General features: G+C 41.3%; 2 long non-coding RNA genes across 2 annotated transcripts in view; both read left to right on the top strand.

Moving 5' to 3' along the window:
* The window catches only part of LOC310704943, a 30,050-nt gene extending 19,686 nt beyond the window's left edge, over positions 1-10,364 (top strand). Inside the window, exons 4-5 of the long non-coding RNA XR_014525105.1 lie at positions 1,750-5,032; positions 10,226-10,364. This is a non-coding gene — a long non-coding RNA (uncharacterized lncRNA). The remainder of the gene's footprint in view (positions 1-1,749; positions 5,033-10,225) is intronic.
* LOC310704948 lies at positions 553-1,342 on the top strand. The gene is made up of 2 exons (XR_014525111.1): positions 553-913; positions 1,156-1,342. It is a non-coding gene; the product is annotated as an uncharacterized lncRNA (long non-coding RNA).
* Positions 10,365-25,036: the final 14,672 nt, after the last annotated feature.

The raw sequence follows: 25,036 nt of genomic DNA, 5'->3' as shown, positions 1-25,036 counted from the left end.
CGAATGCAGACTTTCGCTGAAGCCTGGAGAGGGAGAGGGGTCAGTGCGCACCGACCCCTCTCGCTTTCCAGGCTTCAGAAAGCTCTGTGCAACCCTCGGGAGACCGGCTCCGAGGGTTGCGCAGAGCTGCCTGCAGTCCCAGGCTCAGCGCAGCTCTGCGTGGCCATCGGGAGCGGGGCGCGAAGTCCCGCCCGGCTCCCGGTGGCTGCGCAGAGCTCCCTGCAGTCCCGGGCTCAGCGCAGCTCTGCGCAGCCATCAGGAGAGGGGCACGAAGTCCTGCCCGGCTCCCGATGGTTGCGCAGAGCTGCCTGCAGTCCCGGGCTCAGCGCACTTCTCCCCATTGCCAGCCCCACAAGCTCGGGGGACAGCGGGGAGGCAGAGTGCGCCTTCCCGCTGTTCCCCAACCTGGTTCTTTTTTTCTTTATTTCCCCCCTCAAAAAACCAGGTGCGTCCTATGGGCTGGTGCATCCTATGGGGCGCAAAATACGATAGATGGGCAGTTTGCAAATAATAAGATTAGTAGTAGTAGTAGTAGTAGTAGTAGTAGTATTGAATAAAAAGGTAAAGGTAAAGGACCCCTGACAGTTAAGTCCAGTCACAGATGACTCTGGGGTTGCGGCTCTCATCTCGCTTTACAGGCCGAGGGAGCCGGTGTTTGTCCACAGACAGTTTTTCTGAGTCATGTGGCCAGCATCACTAAGCCGCTTCTGTTGCAATGGAACACCAAAACCAGAGCAGCGCACTGAAACACCATTTACCTTCCCGCCGGAGTGGTACCTATTTATCTGCTTGCACTTTTTGGCATGCTTTCGAAATACTAGGTTGGCAGGAGCTGAGTCTGAGCAACGGGAGCTCACCCCGTCGTGGGGATTTGAATAGGACATCCCTATTTTCATCTGAGAAATGTTGGAAGGTATCCAATCTACTTTATAAAAATATAATTAATTGATAATCACAGGCCAAGGACACATCATGGCTAGACAAAAGCCTTCAAGCAGGGTGTGGTGGGGAGTCATGTTTTTGAAGGATGTGCTGGGGAGAGTGGACATGATTTTGGAGGAGTTCTGAGGGCCAGGTAAGGGAGGTCAGGAGGTCTTGGGTTCTAGGGTCCCCCGCTCATGCCTTGCAACACTGAATTTGCCTCTGATTTTGTAGAGAATGGAGAGGAAAAAGAGGCACCTTAGCCCTTCTTTGGGAATTCCAAAAACGCAAAAGGTTAAAAAGAAAAAAGAATTCTGTGTGTTTTGGTGGCATCAGTTTTATCTTCATCTTCTACACTCTTTGCAGGTGGGTGTATTGCCAAATTATATACATAGTTTACTTTCCATAAGGATTTCTTAAAGGGGAAAAAATTGGCTTAACATTTGTTTACAGTTTGCAAAAACTATTTTAGTGATTCATTTTGGCTGGGAGGTGAAAACAAATCAAAGATATAACAGTGCTATAAATTCTCTAAGTGAAATATAATTTGAAGGAAGAGTGCAATTGCTAAAAATTCACTCCAGGTCAAATATACAATTTGTTGATTAGGAGGTTGAACAAATGCTTTTGATATTTTTTTTTCAAAGGGAAGAGATGGTTTCATTTTAGTTCATATTTATTATATGGTATGTTCCAAAGCACAACTAGCAATTTCCTGACCTTCCAGCTGCTCTGTCTGTGATCCTGGGACACACCTGCAGATCACAGAGTCACAATTGCTGTAACCTAGTTTTTTTTGGTTTTGTTTTGTTCTCACATGCCATCTAGGTCTAGAGGCTTCCAGTGATTTTCTTCCAAAGCACAAAGAATTCTATGTATCTCAAAGCTATTTTAAAACAATTCATTTTGTTCCCACCATCAAGGCATCAACAATACTTTGAATCATCTATGAGCCAGAAGACTGAATTTTTAAACATTTTATTAGCACCTGCTATCCCAGTTTTCAAATCACATTATCATTGTTGATGCTTGTGCTCAGGATACTGTTAAAGTTGTTCAGTGGAATCCCTGAGCTGGGCCTTGTGTATGATGAGCTTTACATGTCAAGAATGAGTTTCAAAGCTTTACCGCAGAACAGTCTAAAAACTATTTACATATAAACATTGCGTGGACAAAATAACAAAGCAACACGTTGCAAACTATCAATGTGGCTCAGTCCTTTATGGAATTCTTTGTCCGAGAGAGAGATTATAGCTTGTTCATCATTGCAAAGCTTCTCTGCTACTGCTGCTACTAGCCTTCTCTGACTTCTCAAGTTTCTTCACCTACTTTGAGAGCTGCAGCTCAGGTTTCCTGTGATGAGTCATCATCACACCAGCCTTCCGCTTTCACCCAGAGTGGAACCTTTCGGTTAAGGTAAATTTCGGTGATTATTATTTTTTAAGTATTTTAAATGTTTTGTTACAATTAACCAGAACAACTTTAACAAGCGTTGGAGTACTGATGTGGTCACACAAGACATTTCCATTTTTGAGTTCACACTTGTTGCAACTACGAATATTGAAGAAGTCTGATAAAAATGTAAGTGGGAGAAGAAATTGCTAATCTTTGCTTAGTTAAACCATCTATGGCCTTTTAAAGTGGTGGGTATTGTTTTGTTTGTTACTATGTTTTGTATTTTTTGTGTTTATATCTGAAACCATCCTGTGATCCTCGGATGAAGGGCAGTGCAGAAATTCAACAAACAAACCAACAAATATCCACCTCATGTCTGGAACGGAAGTCAATCCAGTGAATATGATCGGTTGTTTTTGTTGTTTTCAATCTGCAAACGATATGCAATTGATTGCACACCCCATTTGCATCGTATTTCTTTGCATTTAAATGAATGGGGTGGCATAACACAATGGCAACATAATGTATATAATTTGCATAATTAATTGCATAAATCATATGAGTTATATAATTCTGCTACAGTGGACAGTGAAACAAATAGTGTAGTTTTTGGTAGAAAACGAACTGCAGTGGTGGAGAAACAGTGTTGTATGTGATGAATACAGGGTGGAACGGGCAAGGGTGGCTTCTTGCATCCCTAGCTGCAACACATTAAAGCCTGAACGAATCTGTGAACTCAACACAAAGACCTCCATAGTGTCCCAGTCAATACATGCAGGTGGGCCTGGATGAGGGCAGAATGACATTATTATTCTTAAGTTATTACTTGCTTTACTCTTATGGGACAGTGGCCCACTCACCCTAATGGACACAATCCAGGGGGAAGAGGGAGAACTGCATGTGGTGTTGGTGCTGGTGGCAATTCAGTGGTCTCCATCACCCTTAGTTCCATTCTATAAGAACATAACAATATTACAGTGCAATTTGTCTTAGAGTTCTTTTGCTCTGGTAAACGGCATATGAAATTTGTTAAATGAAAAATGCAGGGTGACTAAGTCCCATTGAGCTCTGTGAGGCATGCTCTCAGGTGTAAGTGGTGTGGTATTGCAGTCTCAAGCCCTTCTATATATTTGTGAGACTCACTTTCACAGCTTTTATGTTCTCCATTCCTTTTTGCCAAGTTTTGGAGGTGGTGAGCTATTTTTTGTTTTGTTTTGATACATTTGACACTAGAAGTCAAGATTTCCAGACACTCTTCCGTCAGTGCCAAAGGGTTAAAGAAGAAAGTTGGCTCCTTCAGTAGGTTTTTCCAAGTTTTTATTGCTCTCTGCTCCACATATCCAAAGGAGGGGGGAAAACCCCACCAAATCAAAATGTACCTATGTGGAGGTTTTCAATTAGCTCTTTTCACCCTCATGGGTGCACAAGAGTACTCTGTGGGAGTACTTCACTGAAGACCTGTTGCTGTTGCTGTTGATATTGCTATTATTATTATTAGTAGTAGTCATTTGATGGCTACCTTGATTTTCTTTTAAGTCTTAATTTCTCTTTCTAGCACAATGCCATTTTCATGGCCAACCTTATGAATCAATATGAAGTAAGCCATTTCAGGTGGAAGCTTCTAGAAGGGTAGCCATCTTGCTGCCTCTACCTGTGTGTGCCATGAAAGAAAAATGAATTCCACTCACATGTTGAGTGGGATCCCAATGAACCACAAGTCCATGTTGCTTCAGATGAAACAGTCAAAATAGGCAGTGTCCTGCTTGGCTTCATTTCTTGACAATAGTGAAAAAATGATGTAGAAGTTGGATATAAATCCATAAGTGACCTAAAGGAAAGGATGGAGAACCTGTGGCTCTCCTTATGTCACTGATCTGCAACTCCCACCAGCCTCAGCCAGGATATTGGACGCAGTATGCTTCTGAATACCAGTTGCTGGGACAATCAGTGGCCCCAAGGTCACCCACAAAGCTTCACGGCCGATTGGGGATTTTAGCCTCCATTATCTCAAGCTGAACAATCCACATGCTATATACAGTTCTAACTCCCCCAGTATCACGAAAACAGACTTTCCAAAACTGTATATAATGTGTGCATGCACTTCAATGGTGTATGTCACCGCTGAGGGATATTTTAATACAGTTTGAGCTCTTACATGTTCAAATCCAGCATTAGAATATTTTTAAAAAATTAATGGCTATTGTTTTAACCTTGTGATTTTTCTCTGCTGTTAGGAAGAAAATGAAATTGTATCTGCTGAGATTCATTGCAGAGGGTAGTGTTTTAATAACACAGCGTTTCTTTACCCCCCCTTCTTCTCCTCCTTTTCATTTGAAAATCTCTCAAGATTCAGGGGGCAAAAAACCACTGACTTAATATATGTGCAAATTACTCATAGCATTCACATCCCTTGCTCCTACAAAGCTGCTCTGATGACGCTATTAAATGAAGGGCATATGGCAACCCTTTCGGCCTTCCTGGTTAATTGGAAAATGATTCAGTAACTATTTAATATAATCTTGTTACTGTTACTAGGGAAAGGGTAGTTTCACCAGCAATTGTGACTTTAGTTCCCAGAAGGTTAGTTCTTTTGTACCTCTTCCCTCTACCCAAGGAAAATTCCTGAACTTCAGCCGATGCAGAGGAACACATCTACCAGCTGTGAGGCACATGTAGGATTACAGCAGGATTGGCCTGGAAAAGCTCGAATTCACAAGTATGGTAAACCATACTCAGCATGGTATCTTATTTATTGGGAACTTTACAAAACACTTTCATCATAATTCCTTTCAAAGACAGACTGAGCATGGCATGCCTTCTTTATGCATTCCTTATTACATTATAATCACAAGCTGTCTTAGTGAAACATAATACTATAAGCCTAAATTTTGAAGGAATGGTGAACAAAGCATTTTTATTTTATTTTTTTACATTGTAAATTAGCTGCTCTTGTAATGAAATAATAGAAATAGCCTGAATCAAAAGTTGAAGAATATGATTATTGGGATCTCTTGTGAATATATGGTGGCTGTCAGGGGTGGGGTGGGGGGAACTCAACTACTTCTTGGATACATTTGAGAGCAAGGAAGCCTTGTTCATGTATGATGCACGACACTAGCTATGAAAATAAGAATGCTTTAGTCACACAACAAAAGCTCATCACTCCAAATAGCCAGGGTTCTGATAAGCAAGAGTACCATTCAAATAAGGGGTGAGAGACCACTAGCTCATAGGACAGAACTGGCCCACCAACCCTTTCTCAATAGCCCACCAAACTCCTGCCATTTACCTTGGCAACTTCCTGTACCTGCCACACCCCAATCTGCTCTGGAATTAAGGGATCTGTCCAGTAAAGCATGGGAGGAGACAGAGGGGTCTGCAAAGGGAATGGGGAATCAGTGAAAACCTTATCCTCACCACACATCCATTTACAATAGTCTTTGCTGGATCTAGGTTCTTCCATTCATGGGTTAGCAGTCAATAACACAACGTTCACCTTGATGAAATTGCTGCTGCTTGCCAAGTGGTTGCAGTAGCAACTGCCTAGGTAGCCACTTAAGTCTTCTGCTCCAAGACCTGAAGCAGCTTGAATGTGGCTGATTTGGGTCTTACCAAAGGTGCTCGCACAGCCATCATAGACAATAATAATACTTTATTATTTGTACTCCATCCGTCTGACTGGGTTTAATTTGACTGATTAAATTTAAGATGGATGTGAGAAACTGGTCCACAAACCAGGATTTATTTATTTTTTGCAGCAGAACCTTGCTCTGTAGGCTTTGTATACAGTCCAAACATATTGAAATTGGAGCAAGTGCATGACATGTTATTTTATTTTATTAGCACATGTATATACCACTTTTCTTCCATCGTGGGACTCAGAGAAGTGAACATAGGGTTTCCAGGTGGTTCTCCCATTCAGCAACTGATCTGACCCAAACCTGTAAGGTAGCTGCATCATGTACTTAGACTATGTCCTGGGAAACCACGCATGAGCATCTCTGTGTTTATCCTGAAAAGGGTTGAGACTTGTGTCCAGCTGAAAACACACAAATCCCTCATAGGCGCTTGAAAAAAGTCCACTGTGTTGCTACCTCTGCTTCCTTCCTCCTGAAGGCAACGAAACTTGCCTTTGGGCAAATAAAAGGACGGGGCATGTGTGTCTTTTGGTGCCTTTTCACCATTCCAAAATTATTTCTCTTGTCATGTAAAAAGAAGTTGAAGACAGTCCTTGGGGAAAAATATCTCACAGTTGTGGAATGAGAAATTATAGGCATTGGAACACATTGTGTGGATGGGCTTGTTTTATCCCTTCCAGTTTCTGATCCATAAGAAATGTTTTCATAACTTTTTTCATCCTTCTGTCTGAAATCATAAGGACTGGAATCAGACTTACAGTGTTTTAACATCTATGCAATGGTTGAATAGCAATTGCCTATGTTGAATGGCAACTGCAGGAATTGGTATGAATGTGCACATTACTCATGATCCATGAACCCTCAGGCCCTCCAGGGACCCAAGGAAGACTTGAAAGGGGGCGAGGCACTGGCTGCTGCAAGCAAGAGGAACTTTCACCAACGCCATCCCTGATGGAAGCTATGTCCCCACCAGTCCCCAGCACAATTTCCATCTCTTCAAGCTTGCAGAAGTCAGGAGATACAGAATGAGGCAGAGACCCACTAAAGAACATAGCCAGCTTGTTCAGAGAGGCAGTGACTAATGCAGAAGAGCACTTGCCTAAATTTAGGAGGCTTCAGGAGGCCTCAACTCTCTGCTGAGGCAACATTGCCTAAAACAGGGGAAAGAAAAGCTCTTGAGCTAATACACGTTCCCTTGGAGCTTTCCATGGTCCTGATATGGTCTGCCTGAACCTGAATGCACCATGCTGCAGTTTCCTGAATCTGCCTTTACCTGATGTGATACTACAGATTGCGACATTACCTGGTGTGACCCTGTTCACTGAGACTCTATATAATAAGCTTCAGGCTTCTGCGTAGCAGGGTAACTTTGAGGAAACCTATGGTTGCATCAACATACTTTGTATATGTGGCATTTTAACATTGTGTACATGAGTATATGGGCACATGACAATAGGAAGTACATTGAAATTGGCTTTCTTTTCTTTTTTTGCCAGTATTTTATCAATGCACTGATCTCACTAGTAATTTAGAGGAAGAATAGAGATGGAGGAAATGGAAACTGCAGCCAATAACTTGTGCTCCAATCTAGGAATTACTATTAGAAATATTTCCAGTTAATTCCACGTGTGCATCCCCCAAGTTAAATTGGAGTACACTGGAGTGCAAAATGGGGGGATAGGAGAGTGAATCAGGAGAGCAGTAAAGGAAGAATGTAATGAATGGAATTCATTCATCCCCATTTTAACTGTAAGGCTTTCGGGAGCTAAGCTGGAGCTCTATCCCTTGAGCCACTTGGTCAATCCCAGTGGAATGAGCTGAAGGCAGAGAAAGAGAAGAGAAGCCTGTGGCTGGACAGAGCAGTTTCTGTTTAGAAGTATTTATAGGGGCAGAGAATATAACTTGATCAGCTCTCATCTAGAAGTCTGAAGAGCAGGCCTGGTATTGGCATATGGCAGTGTTGGGAGAGAGCCAGAACTGGGCTGTGATGTACAGACAAGTCTCTGCCTAATAGTTCTCATGCAACTAGTTGGAGACTTGCTGTGGTTCTAGTCCTCTCTGGCTGACATGGCCAAAGCAGATTTTCATGCTTTTGTCTTGATCTACTTCTTCTCACTTAGATTTCTCCCTCTGTGATGTACCATTCATGCTAAGGGAGAGGAGGGAAGGATAACTAAATATATGGATAGAGACTATTTACACTTGCCAGTTAATAATAATAACGATGATGATGATGATGATGATGATGTGCCGCTAAAACAAAACAGACAGACAGATGGACAGATAGACATGCTTTTGAATTATGGTGGTGGAGGAGACTCTTGAGAGTCCCATGGACCGCAAGAAGATCAAACCTATCCATTCTTAAGGAAATCAGCCCTGAGTGCTCACTGGAAGGACAGATCCTGAAGCTGAGGCTCCAGTACTTTGGCCACCTCATGAGAAGAGAAGACTCCCTGGAAAAGACCCTGATGTTGGGAAAGATTGAGGGCACAAGGAGAAGGGGACGGCAGAGGATGAGATGGTTGGACAGTGTTCTCGAAGCTACCAGCATGAGTTTGACCAAACTGCGGGATGCAGTGGAAGACAGGAGTGCCTGGCGTGTTCTGGTCCATGGGGTCATGAAGAGTCGGACATGACTAAACGACCAAACAACAACAACAAGGGCAGGGAGAGCCAACATGGCGTCCTCCAGATGTTTAGGACTCTGACCCCGACCAGCTCCAATATGTATGGCCAGTGCTCAGTGGTGATGGGAGTTGTAGTCCAAAAAATCTGAGGGGCACTACATTGGATTTGCCTGAAGAAGAAATTTGCCTGAAGAAGAAAAGCAGGTACCATTAAGAACAGCAAATGGGGGGGGGGGACGACACTCTGTTTTTTTATATCTAGTTTTACTGTTCATCGTGAGGCTTGTCTCTTGACAGGCATAAATCACATTTGCAGATTAAACTAATTTTCTGTGGCCTAAAAGGGCTTTTCTGGATCCAGTCATTACAATTTTAATTTAACCATTTCCATGTGTGGAGAAAACATGTCTCGGTGCAATGATGTAAAACTTTATTACAGCAATTGAGAAACTCATCTCCTCATGTTTCTTCTGCACTTTCATATGCCTTGGCTGCCGGGAGGTAACGTAAGGAACGTAAAATTTAATGATGCAGTGATCCATAATGATAACTTGCCCATAAGTCATGCAAAGAAGGCCTCAATGGGGAACAGCTGGTGTGAGAGAGCATCATCTCTTTCTAATTAATGCCTCAAAAAGGTGTACAGCTATGTTCATTAAGGAGTTCACCTGAATTCAGCAAACTGTAAAGCTGAAAGGTTGCCACTTGCCACATTATCATTAAGCTATAAGACCCCCTAAGGTCATTTGCTTAGATTCAATGCTACTTTTATTCAAGAAAATGTGTTTAGGGTGGATGGATCTCCTTGTTTCATGTCTGTTTTATGTTCACATTTCAGCCATAATTCCATTCTATTTCACCCCCCTGCAGATCACCTTTTTAAACTGTTCCTCTCATCGTAGCATTTAAATGCGCATTTTCCTTCAAAATGCAATTTAAATGTGTGCTTTTTCTCAAAATACGTATTTGTTTGCATAGTTTGGTATGTCTAAATTGCCAAGAGTTGTGTCACAACAGTCATAAAAGGGCAACATCTGTGGGATAGCTAAATTACAACCTGCAAAGGTAAAGGTAAAGGACCCCTGGATGGTTAAGTCCAGTCACAGGCGACTATGGGGTGTGGTGCTCATCTTGCTTCAGGCCGAGGGAAGCTGACGATTGTCCACAGACAGAAAGCTGAGTCATGTGGCCAGCATGACTAAACTGGTTCTGGTGCAACGGACACCATGCTGGAAGCCAGAGCACACAGAAATGCCGTTTACCTTCCCGCCACAGCGGTACCTATTTATCTACTTGCACTGGCATGCTTTTGAACTGCTAGGTTGGCAGAAGCTGGGACAGAGCTCACCACCGTTGAGTGGATTTGAACTGCTGACTTGCTGATTGGCAAACCCAAGAGGCCCTGAGGTTTAGACCACAGCACCACCCGCATCCCCTTACCTTTTACCTTTACAACCTGCACAATAGTTGAAGTACAGTTCAGGATATTTCTTATAAGAACTCAATAATACCTAATTCACCAAGGATAGCTACAGGATAGCAATGTCCAAAGTGTTTTGCTTAAGGATTCTCAGGCTTATCTTTTAGCAGGAGTTGAAATTCAACTTGTAACATATTTCATTCATCCATTGCCATTCACAGATCTGGAAAAAAGGACTGTGGTCCAGACAATGGAATGGAATCAAGGACAACTGAAAAATGCTGAGATAAGATGAACATTAAAAAGAAGCAAATCTGATGGAATTTAAATAAAATGCTTTCATAGCATACTTTTAAAAAAGAAGTACCGTATTTTTCGCCCTATAGGACACACTTTTGCCCCTCCAAAAATGAAGGGGAAATGTGTGTGCGTCCTATGGGGCGAATACAGGCTTTCGCTGAAGCCTGGAGAGCGAGAGGGGTCGGTGCGCATTGTCCCCTCTCGCTCTCTTGGCTTCAGGAAGCTCTGCGAAACCCTCGGGAGCCCGGCACCAAGCCGCGCCGGGCTCCCAAAGGTTGCGCAGAGCTGCCTGCATTCCGAAGCCTCGGGCGCACTGAAGAGCGTGCCCGGGCTTCGCACAGCTCTCCGCAAGCCTGTGGAGACCGGTGCAGCTCCCTAGGCTTGCGAATAGCAGGCTGTTCTGGGGGCTGGGGTTGGGGGAAGTTCGGGCTTCCCCCACGCCAGCCCCATGCCTGGGGGGGGATAATTTTTTTCTTTATTCCCCCCCCCAAAAAACCCCTAGGTGCATCCTATAGGGTGGTGCGTCCTATGGGGTGAAAAATACGGTAATAAAGACAATTTTGCTGGGAATCTGAAGTGAGATGGCCACGTAGGAGAAGTTGTCTCTAGTTCCAGTCACCACACAGAGGCAGCTTAAGGTCCAAAATAGTTTATTGCTGAAGAAGGCTTCAGAAATACAATTCTGGACATTGACATACAGCTTGTAGGCTTTGCAGATACAGATGCAGATATATACAAGCACATAGTATCTCTTTTCCTCCAGCTTCAAGACGTAACACAGACTCCAACTCACATACAGACTCACTGACTGACTAATGAGCTGACATGCTTTAATCACTTATATAGATGGCACTAGGTCATTGCCATAGCAACTGGCTTGGCTGACCATGCACCTGTTGGCTTATCTCATACCTGGGGCAATGTGTGCTCATGCCCAGTTCCTTCAACAGAATCTGAGAAGAATCAAACAAAAACAAGGTGCCCTTAGTGGCATTTGAAATATAACTTGAAGAAGTACAGTCTTCATTCAGGGTGTGTTCTATCTCAGGTTTCCTGGAGGATTTATTTATTTTTAAAAACACAGGCCCTTTACAAGGGAAAGGTACTCTGTCCGAGCTCAGAGGCACCATGCCCTTAGGTCCCTGGGGGAGAAAATCTTTGTGCCAGAAGTTCTGGAACCAACTGTTGGCAAATGTGTCTTGGAGCTGAATTTGAAAAGACTTTGGCCAAATGTTTGTGAAGAAAAGGGCTCTGAAACTGTAGCCATTTGCTTTTCAAATGCCAAGCTATTTCTGACTAATTGGATTAAAATCCATTTTATTGAAAGATGTCTGAACTAGTCAGGTCCTTAGTGATACAAAGTGAAGGAAAGTAAAAACACCAATGATGATAGTGATGCTTTCTATCAACATTTCACATCTGTCCTTAATGTGAAACAGATGCATTCTGGAACAAGCCATTGTTTTCTACTCGAATGTGACAATATGCTTTGATGCTTTCTCCTTAATTGTAACATCATGTAATGAAGACCTCTCACTGTGTGTGTGGTAAATTGCTGAAGACTTTGGTAAAGGAAAGAAAAATTGGTAAAAGAAATTCTCATGGACCTGTAGTCATTGTTCTTCTTGAAAATCAGATGATTCCTTTCAAAGCTATGGAAATGCCAAATGGGAATTTTGGAACAACATTGACAGACAGCAGCATACACAGCTATGCTTTTATTATTCCCTGCAAGCTTAAGAACATAGTAAAAGCCCTGTGGTGTCAGACCAAAGACCTATCTAAGAGGTTAGTTGGACTCCAACACTCATCAGCCCCAGCCAGGATGGCCAGTGATCAGGAATTATGGGGTTTCGGTTCAACCCCAGCTGGAGGGCTACAGTTTCCCTGCCTCTTGCCTATCTAGTTCAGCAAATTGTTTTCCACCCCTGGAGCTTTCATGAGAATGTGAATACAGATGAATAATCAAGAGAACATTATTCTTGTATGGCAGAAGTGTCACCACCGTTGCAGAGTTTGTATGGGGGCGGTGTCCAAAGAAGGAAGTCCCCCCCCCCCAGCAGGCAAAAGTGTGGATCATTATGTTGCCATGCAGAAAAGGGAGAAACAGGTGTATTGTGTACCCACGTTCAATGCAGGATTTACATATAACCTAAACAAGCTATAGCTTAGGGCCCCACTCTCTTGGGGACCCCCAAAAATTTTAAAGGAAAAAACCTGGATGTACATTTCCAAAATATAATATAAAAAACAAATAAAATAAAACCTACATACAGCAACAGTGTTTTGTGTGGTGTAGGCTCCTATATGTTATGTGCAAATGGCTTTAGATACCTGTTAGGTCCATAAATTACCATATAGCATATATTCAACACAAAAAACAGTGACGATTTGTTGTTGACAAAGGACAGCTGGACATATAAAGGGCCCCATTACCTTCATTAGCTTAGGGCCTCATCAAACCTAAATCCAGCCCTGCCCACATTACAGAGGACAGTCCTCATTTTGAAGAGGTCTTTTAATTGAAAGGCTGTCCAGTTCAAGCCAAACTTGATATATAAAGAACTCTAAAGAGGGAGAAAAGGACCATCAACAGTGAGCACCTAGGCAGTAGACTTAGCAGGTATACATGTACTGTATCCTGGTTACAGTCTTCTCCACTATGGAGAAATGTATTATGTTTCAATTATTCTATTCTATACTACTATTACAGCAGGCATAGGCAAACTCGGCCCTCCGGATGTTTTGAGACTACAGTTCTCATCATCCCTGACCACTGGTCCTGTTAGCAAGTGATGATGGGAATTGTGGTCCCAAAATATCTGGAGGGCTGAGTTTGCCTATGCCTGTATTACAGCAATTATTTTTAAACTTTCACCTCGTACCTATTGGTTAGCATGCTAAGATTCTCTCTCTCTCTCTCTCTCTCTCTCTCTCTCTCTCTCTCTCTCTCTCTCTGTGTGTGTGTGTATGTGTCTGTCTGTCTGTCTTCATTTGTCTTTTCTTTCGTTGATTGATTTCCTCTGTTTCAGCAGATGCCTAAACAGTCACCCTACACTTTATGCTCCCTTACCGCTGTAGAATTCCACTAGATTAGAACTGGGAAGACTGCAGACTTGTTCGATCTAATCTGTTGTGGGTTTTTTGAAAGCTTGAACCCCAAGGTGGAGCCAAGTGCAAAATGCTAGCTCAGGTGCATAGCAGGAAAGGAGCAGGGTGTCTCTGAGCATAATATTAGCCTACAAATTTGTTTCCACTGTCAGAACTGAGACAAAAAATCCACTCCCCTGGTTTCTTCATTTCTGGTATCTTCATTTAGGAGGAGAGAGGAACACTTTTAGTTGTTTTTGTGGTTAGGGAGTCAGAAAACGTTGTTGATCTGCCACAAATCTCCCAGAGATCTACTAGTAGATCGGGACTAGCAGAACCCAATTTTCCTTCTGCCTATCCCTACACAAGATGGCTAAGCTGTCAATATGCATGCAAAAGCCTTCTTCCTCATGCCCTAAATGGATTAGGTAAAGGTAAAGGGACCCCTGACCAGGGTCCAGTCGTGACCAACTCTGGGGTTGCAGCGGTCATCTCACTTTACTGGCCGAGGGAGCCAGCATACAGCTTCCAGGTCATGTGGCCAGCATGACTAAGCCGCTTCTGGCAAACCAGAGCAGTGCACGGAAACGCTGTTTACCTTCCCGCCGGAGCGGTACCTATTTATCTACTTGCACTTTGACGTGCTTTTGAACTGCTAGGTGGGCAGGAGCAGGGACCAAGCAATGGGCGCTCACCCTGTCGCGGGGATTCGAACCGCCAACCTTCTGATCGGCAAGTCCTAGGCTCTGTGGTTTAGACCACAGCACCACCTGTGTCCCCTAAATGAATTAGGATTGTTCAGAACATGGCAGGAGCAGCAGAACCAATGATAGCAGCAGCAGCAGTGCTTTAACAGCAGAATAGCAGGCAGGTATGCAGCGGTGACAGCCCCAGCAGATTGAAAGTGACACTTTTAGGGCCACACTTCAGGGCAGAGGTTTGGGTCCTCCAGCCTGGGGCCCTGAATAAATGTCAGAGAGTGAGTGATGCATGATTGGGGAATATTTTAAATGTGTATGTAGATGTAGTCTGTCTGTGGCAGAAGTAGTGTGGGAGAGAGAGTGAGAAAAGAGAAATATAGATGTAGTTTTGCAGTAATTTATGTTTGAACTTGTGGTCCTAAATTACTTCTGAAAAATTAATCATGAGCGGGAGGGAACCTTGGTGGGAAAGTGAGCAAAGTCTTCACTCTGTGTGTGTATCCTTGCCAGTAAACAGCTTTCTTAGGACAGGACAGCCAACAGGCACTTGTCTGAAAGCCCAGACTCCTTCCAATTCCACAGCTCTTTCACTGCCAAACATTTGGTGGTGGGGAGTAGACTGCTACTCTCTCCCTCTAGATGCTTCTTAATAGTTTCTGGGGTTGTTAAAATTTCATATCAATACATTTGTAAATAAAAAGAAACATTTTGCAATAACTTTTTTTTTTTAATTCGAGAAGTTCACACAGGCAACCATTAAACATTTCATAATCTCCCAACACTGTTTATGCTTCTCATTCCTCACTTGTCATCCGAAGACTTGTTCACACATTCGCACAGAGTATTCTTATCTTGTGGTAAGCTTCGCTGTGGTTTCCTCTCTCCCTCTCATGCTAAGTAAAGACCAGATGTTCTGTGTTTTTGGTGCTGCTTGGGAAGCCTTCCATTACCTTTCCCCCCTGCTCACTTTGCCAGCATCTTTTGGGATGAGACGATGAGAGGCATCTTATAGGTCAAAAATCTTCTTAGCCCATGCTCCTCTTCTCAACAAACCACAAGCTCTCTCTCTCTCTCTCTCTCTCTCTCTCTCTCTCTCTCTCTCTCTCTCTCACACACACACACACACACACACACACACACAAACAAAAGATTGCACAGTTTCTAAAAAAGATCCAGTTCTGGAGTTGCAATATGATGTAGCTATGGATTTTCAAAACAAATGGCAAGCGTTTTCAGGTTGAGGTCTGCATTCCCACATGGGCAACCTTCGATGGACAACATGCCAGAGTGGGTGAGATCAGACGGGCACAAGTGTGTAAATCAAAGCCAAGAATGAGCAGAGCAACACTGATTCTTATGCTTGTCAAGATGTTGGTACAGACAACAACCATTTTAGGTGTGTCCAATATGTGCGCCACTGCGCATGCACGCATCAGCCGAGCTTGGAAGTGACACCAAAATGCCACAAAATGCCTGTAATATCATATAAGTCCCTCTACAGTTCAGGACCAGATTGCTTGAGAGGCTGACTTATCCCTTATGCGCCTGGTAGATCACTGTGTTCTATGAGAGAGTTTCTCTCGCAAGTTCTGAAGATCTCAGAGCCTGCACCAGAGTAACTCAGAGCAGGGTTTTTGTTTTTTTAAAGTGGCTGCCTATTGGAATAGCATTTCTGTTGAGGTACAACAAGTGTTCACATTCAGAAAATGGTTGAAGGCCTTTTTTGTTCCAGCTTTCCCAGCTTTACCACAAGGTTTTTTAAAATTTTCTTGCTTGTAAGTCATCTTGATGCAGTGGTCCGGAAGGCAGTTAAAAAACTAATTGTAATAATAATAATTATAAATAATAATATAGTCGGATACATTCCAACGTCCAGATAATTGTGATGAAAATCTCCATTCAGGCCTTCCTCCCGATGCAGAATAGTCTGAAGGGAGTCAGCCTGTTTGAGGACATAGAGGGTGGGGCCTGGTGTATCACCACACTCACTTTTCACTAAGCCCACACACGTTTGCTCCAAATGCTTTATAGGTATATGTCAGTGGGAATACCAGTATCCTATTTTAGGATACTATTCAACTTTAAAAAACAAACAAAACCCAACTAATATATCAGGGAGAGGGTTAAGCACAACATATCTCTCTGATGGAGAAACTGGACTTTAAAAAGAAAAAAGGCAGTAGAGCATTCCAATATATGACACACATGGACTCCACTGTAGCCTGATGTGGAATTTTAATACTTCAGCCAACTTCTTCATTCTGCATAATCTGTCCTCTGGCTCTAGTCTCTGAAATCTGTGCATGTGTTGCAGAAGGACTAACTCATTCCAGGCACCTATTTAAATAATTGTTTTATGTATGTTTGTAGTATATATATATATATAGAGAGAGAGAGTATATGTCTGTCATCAGTAATGGTCTGAATGAGGGTGAACAAATTGAAACTCAGTCCAGACAAGAAAGAGGTGCTCTGAATCAGTCGAAAGGCAGAACAGGCAGTAGAGATTCATCTTCTGCTGGATTGAGATAATACAGTGGTACTTTGGGTTACATACGCTTCAGGTTACATACTCTTCAGGTTACAGACTCCGCTAACCCAAAAATATTACCTCGGGTTAAGAACTTTGCTTCAGGATGAGAACAGAAATTGTGCTCCAGTGGCACGGTGGCAGCAGAAGGCCCTGTTAGCTAAAGTGGTGCTTCAGGTTAAGAACAGATTCAGGTTAAGAACGGACCTCTGGAATGAATTAAGTTCTTAACCCGAGGTACCACTGTACCTACTAAAATGAATGGAGCTCAGTTAGTCATGCTTATTTATTTAAATAGGCCTGCTGACTAGCATTAGATTTAACCCATTTGGAAGTGGGAGGAATTCAACATAGCATCAGAGCAAGTGTGCTATTCTGAGGGTTCCCCCAGCCCCTCTGATCTATTTCCCCGGGCGGGGGCGGGGGGGGGGGAGACAGGATGAAGAAAGTGGGGAGAGCCTCATTGCACTAGCAGAAGCATAGCTGTCAACTTTTCCCTTTTCTTGCTAGGAATCCTATTCGGAATAAGGGAATTTCCCTTTAAAAAAGGGAAATTCTGACAGCTATGAGCAGAAGTCCTGCATGAGCTTATGCTTGTGGGACTATTCAGCTGAATCCCATCCAGTGTGTCCTTCCCATGATGCGAATGGAGAAAAGGAGAAAAGGTACAAGAAATGCTGTCTGATTTTAAGAAAAGGTTAATATTAGTTCAAGCTCAACTGCAAACAAGAAAGGTTCAAAACTCATAATATCAATGCGTAGTCATCAATCAAACTGATATGTGTCTGTCCCTTAGCAGCAATGACAGGAAATAAATCAATAGCTGATAAAAGACTGCATTTCCCTAAACCTTGGCTAAATCTTTTGACAGTTGCTTTATTTTAATCGAAGCCAGAAAATCATAACATAGTGATAAAAACAGTTGAACATTATTAAAAGCATTGCAACTGAGATGAAAGAAAAAACATATAAAAATTAATCTATCCTGACAATCAGCATATGATCTAGTGAAAACAGAGACATGATTCACTCCAGGAATGAAATAGTAGGGCAACCCTTAAACTAGCACTGATTGGTTTTTGCTGTTATTGTTACTGTTGTTATTATTATTTGGCTGTGCCATTCTTCCCAACCAGGGGTGCATGTGGGATTTGGTTTGTTCATATTGCATTATGAGCTGACCTAATCCAAACTTTCTGGACTAGTATACAGATAAAAACAGATCAAAACATCCCTGTCCATCACATCTTGCTCTTCTCTGAATATTACATACTAATAATGTGGAAACAGACTTAATAATGAACACATGCAAAAGTGGCGCAATCCGGAATTATCTTGATCTGACCATTCCTATTCTGAACACACTAATCCGGGAATTATACAATGCAAATGATATGACAAACAGTTGTGGTGCATAAAACTCACTACTTTAGAATTTCCTTTGATATCTGGATCTCATAATTGAAAACTGGGTGCTCACAACATCTCTTACAGCCTGGTCCTTTTCATGTTTCCTGAGGGTGTAAGTCTCACTAAATTCACCTCCTCTCAAATGTGCATATGATGGCAGTCCTGGGCATCTGCTTATCGTGCTTTATCCAATACCTGTTTTGTCCTACGCAGAGAGTAGGGACGGGTGAATTTGTCAATTTGTTTTTTCTCCTTTTCTCCTTTTTCCAAATGTCATTCAGTTCTCCACATTTCCGTGTCAGCTTGAGATTTTTTAAAATCTCATAAAAACCAATCAACATTTTAGTGCAAGCTTTTCCTAACAGCCACATTTAAAAGAAATTTTGCCTAACCTATACATTTTTGCAAAGCAAATACCCACTAATACAATGCATTTTGTGTATTACTTTCAAAAAGACATGCACATTTTATGCACATTTCCCCTAATATATCCATTTTTGTATGCATTATTAAGTTGGAGGACTGCATCATCAAATTTTGAGAATTGTGATTTTCAAAGGACAGGAGCATTTTTGTTTGCAAATCATTCTAGAAAGTGTGGATTATGTAGGTTCGCCTTAGCATATGAACTGTATTGAACTGTATTGAATTTCTCCTCCATCCTTAGTAAAGAGCACTGTTTCTTTCCATGCTGACTGCTGGACTGTTTTGCTAAACCATTTGGGAACTAAAGTTGTTCTGTGTTGATAGGTGCATTTGAGTGTGTATATATGTTCTGTTTTCATAAAAGCACTGCAGATCTTACAAGAATAAGAGAACCTGCCTGGGATGTCAGGAATGGGACCAGGACTGCTTAGTGCTCCTGTCATAAGATGAGACTCAAATTTTTCATAACTTCTGGTTCTGAACAACTAACGCATTGGCATTTATTAAAGTCCCCAAACAGAGGAGAGATGAAACTTGTTATAGTGACTCTTTCTCACAGAGTCATGTCCTTGTTTAAAACTGTGCATTGCAACGATTTCAGGTCCATACACATCAACTGGGTTAACATACGGCAGGCATTTGCTATCCCCAGATGACCCTTGACACGTTCATACATTTCATTCAGGAAATAATACATGGCAGAAAGAACAGACAAAGCAGATGTATTGCTGGTTTTGATATTTACATTCAGCTTTGAAATGGAAATAAAGCCTAACTGAAGTAAAAAAAAAAAAAAAAAACATAGCAACCCCCCCCCCAAAGAAAGTCAACAGCATTTTTAATTCCATTATCATGTTTTAAAGGCCTGGGTATTTGAAAAGAAATGAAACAAGAATTCAGTGATGCTAGAAAGACTCACATTAATCAAATAAAGATTGGAACTACACTCCGGAAAGCCAAACCCAATTATTAACAAATTGCACAATTTCTCCTGATTCTACTCATATGCTGAACTGAACTTTCTTGCTCCTGTAACTTCAGAATTTATCAGTATCCAATGTTGTTGTTGTTGTTGTTGTTGTTGTTGTTGTTGTTGTTGTTGTTGTTGTTATATGCTTCCTCTCTCCCTCCTCTGAAAATGTTTCGGTGTGGTCCCCCAGATGTTGCAGGACTACAATTCCCATTACCCCCTGACTATTGGCAATGCTGACTAGGATCTGGTGTCTAATAAACACCTGGAGGGCCACAGGTTCCCCATTCTTCATATAAGGCTACATTTGGCTCCCAGGGCCAAAGGTTCCCCATCCCTTATCTAGGAGGACTGAGGGACTGAAAGCATGGGATATCATGGAGTGATTGAATATATATATTTACCTGCTGGTGTGGCAGAAAAGCATGTGCATAAGTAAATATAAAATAAGTAGCACGTAGTTCTATGCCAATATCTCCAATCTTCTGGTGTTTAGACAGCACAGTGGCTTGGGTAAGCTATTTCTCCATTTCGGTCTGGTTTTTGTTTAAAGCACTTCATAACCACAGCCATAATCCAGGTTAAATGTGACATTAATCAAGGAATGGATTAAGGCCACGAACAAGACTGAAGCTTACTGGCTTTAGTGGAGCTTTCCATTTGGCCACACACACTTTGTTCTTAAGAGAGCCTGGTGCACTCTCTGTTTTATAGCAGTCCCTGAATTAGTTCTCGTCCTCTCCAAGTAATGGGGAACCAAGCTGTTTTCAAAATGGCGGGACTCGTAAATCAATAGGAAGCTGTCATGTGCAGGTGTTCTAGAACAGTGCAATCCTGTGCATGCCTACTCAAAAGTAATTCCCACTGAGCTCAATGGGTCTTACTCCCAGCCAAGAGCATGCAGGACAGCAGCCCAAGGGCACAATGTCATGTGTGTTTCTCTGAGAGTAAGTCCACTGCATGCTATGGAGCTTACTTCCTTGCAGATGTAAGGGATTGCAGCCTAAGGAAACACCATTTTCCTGCTGGATCAGGAACCCTATTTGCAAACGTTTGCTTTGCACATGATTCCCTTAACTGGGGTTCTAAAACAACAACAACAACGTCTCTCCCAGGCTGTCAGTATTTTGCAAGATGAATTCAATTCCATACCAGAAATTTAGCTTTCTGCTATTGAAGTATATTAAAGTGCTTTGTCACAACAAATCCTTTTTTTTAAAAAAGGTGATTTTTTTTTTGTGTGGTTAGGAATGTCATAGGGAAATGCACTGAAAAATGTGGAATGAAGAAAGGATTAACAGGAAGACATAAAAACACCGTGCAAGCAAATCAGAATTTATATACTCATTATTGTATGAACTTCCTACAAACAAATCAGAACAAATGCTCATTAAAGAACCAGTATAGACTAACCACTGCATAAGCTTTGTGTAAGCAAACCAGGATAAAAGGTTCAATTAGCAGGTCTTATGGAGAAGCCCTCAAAAACATTGCAATACCATGAGGAGGCATAAGGTAAAGTCTGAAGCTACCTCAAAATAACAAAAACTGAAAAGTTCTCTGCTCCCCATTTTATTTCTGGCATTAAAAAAATTACAACAGGTCTCCAAAGCATGGACAAGATTTGTTCAGAAATATAACATTTTAAAGGCAGTCCTCTTTGAATAATATTTGTGAATAATTCGGAGCTTGGAAAGTTCATTTTAAAAAAGGACTAGTTGTAGTTCAGCACATCCCAAAATGAATCAGTTCCAGTTCACGGCCATCCCTTTACAAGATGAACTAGTTCAGTTCATGTTCAGTTCACAGTTCAATTCCAGTTCATTTTTCCTGCATTCAGAAGGTTACAAGCCGCTTTGCCAAAGTATAAAATATACTTAAGGAGATTAAGAAAACATCTAAACATTGGGAAGTGAATTGTTCATTTATTGTTCAGTATTTTAGTTTAATTTATAGTTTATTTTATTTTATTATTATAATTGTTTTTATTTATTTATCCCAACAATTATGGTCTTTAAAGGCCCAAACAGTCTAAAGAATTAAAAAACCAATTTAATAGAATTAACTAACTTTAATTCTATAATAAGAATTAATCAGCAGAAGGTGTAGCTCTTTACACTACCTTTTAACACTTGAGGAATATATTTTTAGCACCCAACTTATTTTTTGTGATTGTAAGTTGTTTTAAAAGTTTTATTATTGTGTTTTAATATTGTAACTTCCCCCTGCTGGGACCTCAGGGTGAAGGGTTTGTAACTTGAAGATGATTTAGAAATTGTTCATCTACCCCAAAACGCACATTTCACCCAGCAATTAGGAGAACTGCTTTCAGGTACAGCTCTGAGATTTTTGAAATAATTCAGTGAACTTTATTAAACCAAACCAGTTAATTCCAAGCATTGGGATAACTGCAAGACTCAATTACCAAAAATACAAATAAATAAAAAAATCACCCCTAAAACACCCCTACTGATTGCAGAATTATTTTTCCTCCTCTCATAAAGGAGCAATAACCAAGTGGGGAAAAATCTCTATGAAGTCATCTTGCAGATCAATGACTTGCTATCTACGGTCTAACAGATGTGTTATGATGACTTTATCTCTGCAAAGCATAATTTTTGGAGCCTGAGGAAGGGCCGGGCCTCCCAAAGAGAAAACAAGCAAAAAGTGGTAGAAGAGTTCAAAAACTGTTCATGGAAAAATAATGATTATACCTGTAGGGCAAATTGGAGACTTTGTTGAGTCTTGGTCTCCAACTCCCATTTTACAGTTAACCTGAACCCCAGACTCTTAGAATGCTGGGAACTCGAAAGTTTAACATAATTTCCTCTTCGCATTGTTTGTATATCCATTGATATAAATCCCATGGGAAGTGACTCAATACCATTAGCATGAGTCAGTTTGATTAACAATATGTTTCTAAATTGCTGACACTTTTTTCTTTCCAAACCTTTTCCCACACTCCTGACTCTGTTGCTAAAACTGAATATCGAACAGTGCAATCCTACGCATGTTTACTCCGAAAAATGTCCAATTAAGTTCAATAAGACTTACTTCCAGGTAAGCATGCATAGGATGCTGAAATCATTGAAAATAAAAGGTTTTCCACTCCTGTTATGCATACATACATGGAAGTAAGTCTCATAGAACTTAACGGTGTTTATTTTGAAGTAGCGATTCAGCGGATCTCACTGTAAGGCTGAAATCCTGTACTGCTTATCTGGTAATAAGCGCAATTGGGAATTATGGTTACTCAGCCTGGCCTACCTCACAGGGCAGGTGTGAGAAGAACACGAGGAAGCTTATGCACTGCACACTGACCTCCTTGTAAGATGGGCGAGATCCTAGTGAAATTGACAGATAGGCTGGCTAGCAGCAGCAGCATAAACCTGTCTAATCCCCTTTAAAGTCATATTATGTTTTGCTAAAGAGACAAAAAACTTAATATGGAGTCCAAATGGCCAAAATATTGTGAAATTCTAGAACAAGATGGTGAAAGAGTTAAACTACAGAGTTATGACAAATTAAAGTCTAAAGTACGAGATTGGTTGCATTACCATCAGATAAACGAGGTATTTAAACAGGACAGGAAAATAGGTTTCCAGATGGAGAGGTCGAAACTAGAAACAGAATTGTTAGAACCCAATACTAAGAACTTGTCAAGAATGTATAATTTGCTGCTGAAATGGAATACACAAGATGAAACAGTAAAATCAGCAATGATCAAATGGGCACAAGACATGGGTCATGACATTATGTTTGATGATTGGGAACAGTTATGGAATATAGGTATTAAGTTTACGACTTGTAATGCTTTGAGAGAGAATATAATGAAAATGATCTATAGGTGGTACATGACCCCAGTTAAAATTTATCATCTGCCCAATAATAAATGTTGGAAATGTAATGAGACTGAAGGAACCTTCTATCACCTTTGGTGGACCTGCCCGAGGGTAAAGGCCTACTGGGAAATGATCTATAATGAAATTAAAAAGGTCCTTAAATGGACATTTCTGAAAAAACCAGAGGCCTTTCTCCTGGGCATGGTGGGCCAATTGGTGCCAAAGAAGGACAGAACATTTTTTATGTATGCTACTACAGCGGCAAGAAATCTTTTGGCAAAGTATTGGAAGACGCAGCAGCTACCCACTCTGGAAGAATGGCAAGCGAAGGTGATCGAGTATATGGGAATGGCAGAGATGACCGGCAGAATCCACGACCAGGGGAGTGAGACAGTGGAAGAAGATTGGAAGAAATTCAAAAAATATCTTAAAGACTGTTGTAAGATTGAGGATTGCTGAGATGTTACGGTGATAAGAAATAGAGAATTGCAGCTGTAAATCATAACTTTAAGGAATGTATAAAGAAAATGAGGGAATCAATTGAATGGAGGGTTGCTGAGAAAGGGTAAACATAAGGATGCAGAAAAAGGGGGGTATGGGGAAGTCCGGGAAACAAGGTGTATGAAAATATGTTTAAGAAATTATACATGTTTATTTGTTTGTATGTTTTGTTCTGTTTTGTTTTATTATATGTTTGGAAAATTAATAAAAATTATTTTAAAAAAAATAAAATAAAGTCATATTATGTTTTAAAGCTGTCGTTCGGTTGCTTTAGACGGTGGAATGCTTTCCCAAGTGAATAGCTTTTTGAGATCCCCTGCCCCCTCAAAGAGCTCCACTTCCTAGAGTTCTCTGGGGAAAAGGTTGATTGTTAAAGCACTCTGGGAGGCCAACAGGGGTCTTCTAAAAATTCTCAGCGCCCTTAACAAATTACAAATTTCCCAGGATTCTTTGGGGGAAGCCATGGTGGTTTAAAGTGGTATAATACTGCTGTAAATGTATAGCGCGGACGGGCTGTGGTATTGTAGGAAACCTTGTTCAGCCTGAGGGCTCCATTACTCAGGGAAAGGGGGATTATTGGGTTGTTCTTGGTTTTGGTTTTATTATGCATTTTGTATTTTTATATTATTGCGAACCACCCTGAGACCTGCTAGTATAGGGCAGTATACAAATTTAAATAAGAATATCAAGAATAATAAGAATCAAGAATCAAGAATAATAAGAATGTGGCTCGTGGAGCCACATATCAGGAGTAGGGCAGTATACAAATTTAAATAAGAATCAAAATCAGAATCAGAATAAGAATGCCCTCTTGAGCCACATATCAGGAGTAGGTGTAGTAAAAGTGGATCTGACCAGACACAAGGTGTTAAAACTGTGGTCTCTGTGGTAAATAATTCTCATCCCCTCCTATGTGTAGAGATTGTAAGGCTTTGTGAGGTATCACTTGTAGATTTTTGTGATATTGAAGACAAATGAAATGCAGTAGCTGTCGAATTAACTGTAAAGCCAAACCTTCAATACTTATGCTGAATTTCCATTATTCTTATTGAAGGAATTGTTGCTCCAAAGCTCAAGGAAAGGAAGGAAGAAAGAAAAAAACTCTCTTGCTTTTTGACACCTTCCTTGCAAAGCTTCTTTGTTTCCATGGAGAAGTTTCATGCAAAGCTGCTTTTTGTCAGTAGTTGGCACCTCTAATTATAGCTGACAGGATACTCCCAAATTTGACAAGTTTTTTCCCCCCCTTTTCTTCCACCTTTAGC

This window comes from Podarcis liolepis, assembly GCF_965112155.1.
Source record: "Podarcis liolepis genome assembly, chromosome: 4".
Classification (NCBI taxonomy): Eukaryota; Metazoa; Chordata; class Lepidosauria; order Squamata; family Lacertidae; genus Podarcis; species Podarcis liolepis.
The sequence above is the reverse complement of the archived record's forward strand: the minus strand, read 5'-3'. Positions and strand labels throughout refer to the sequence as shown.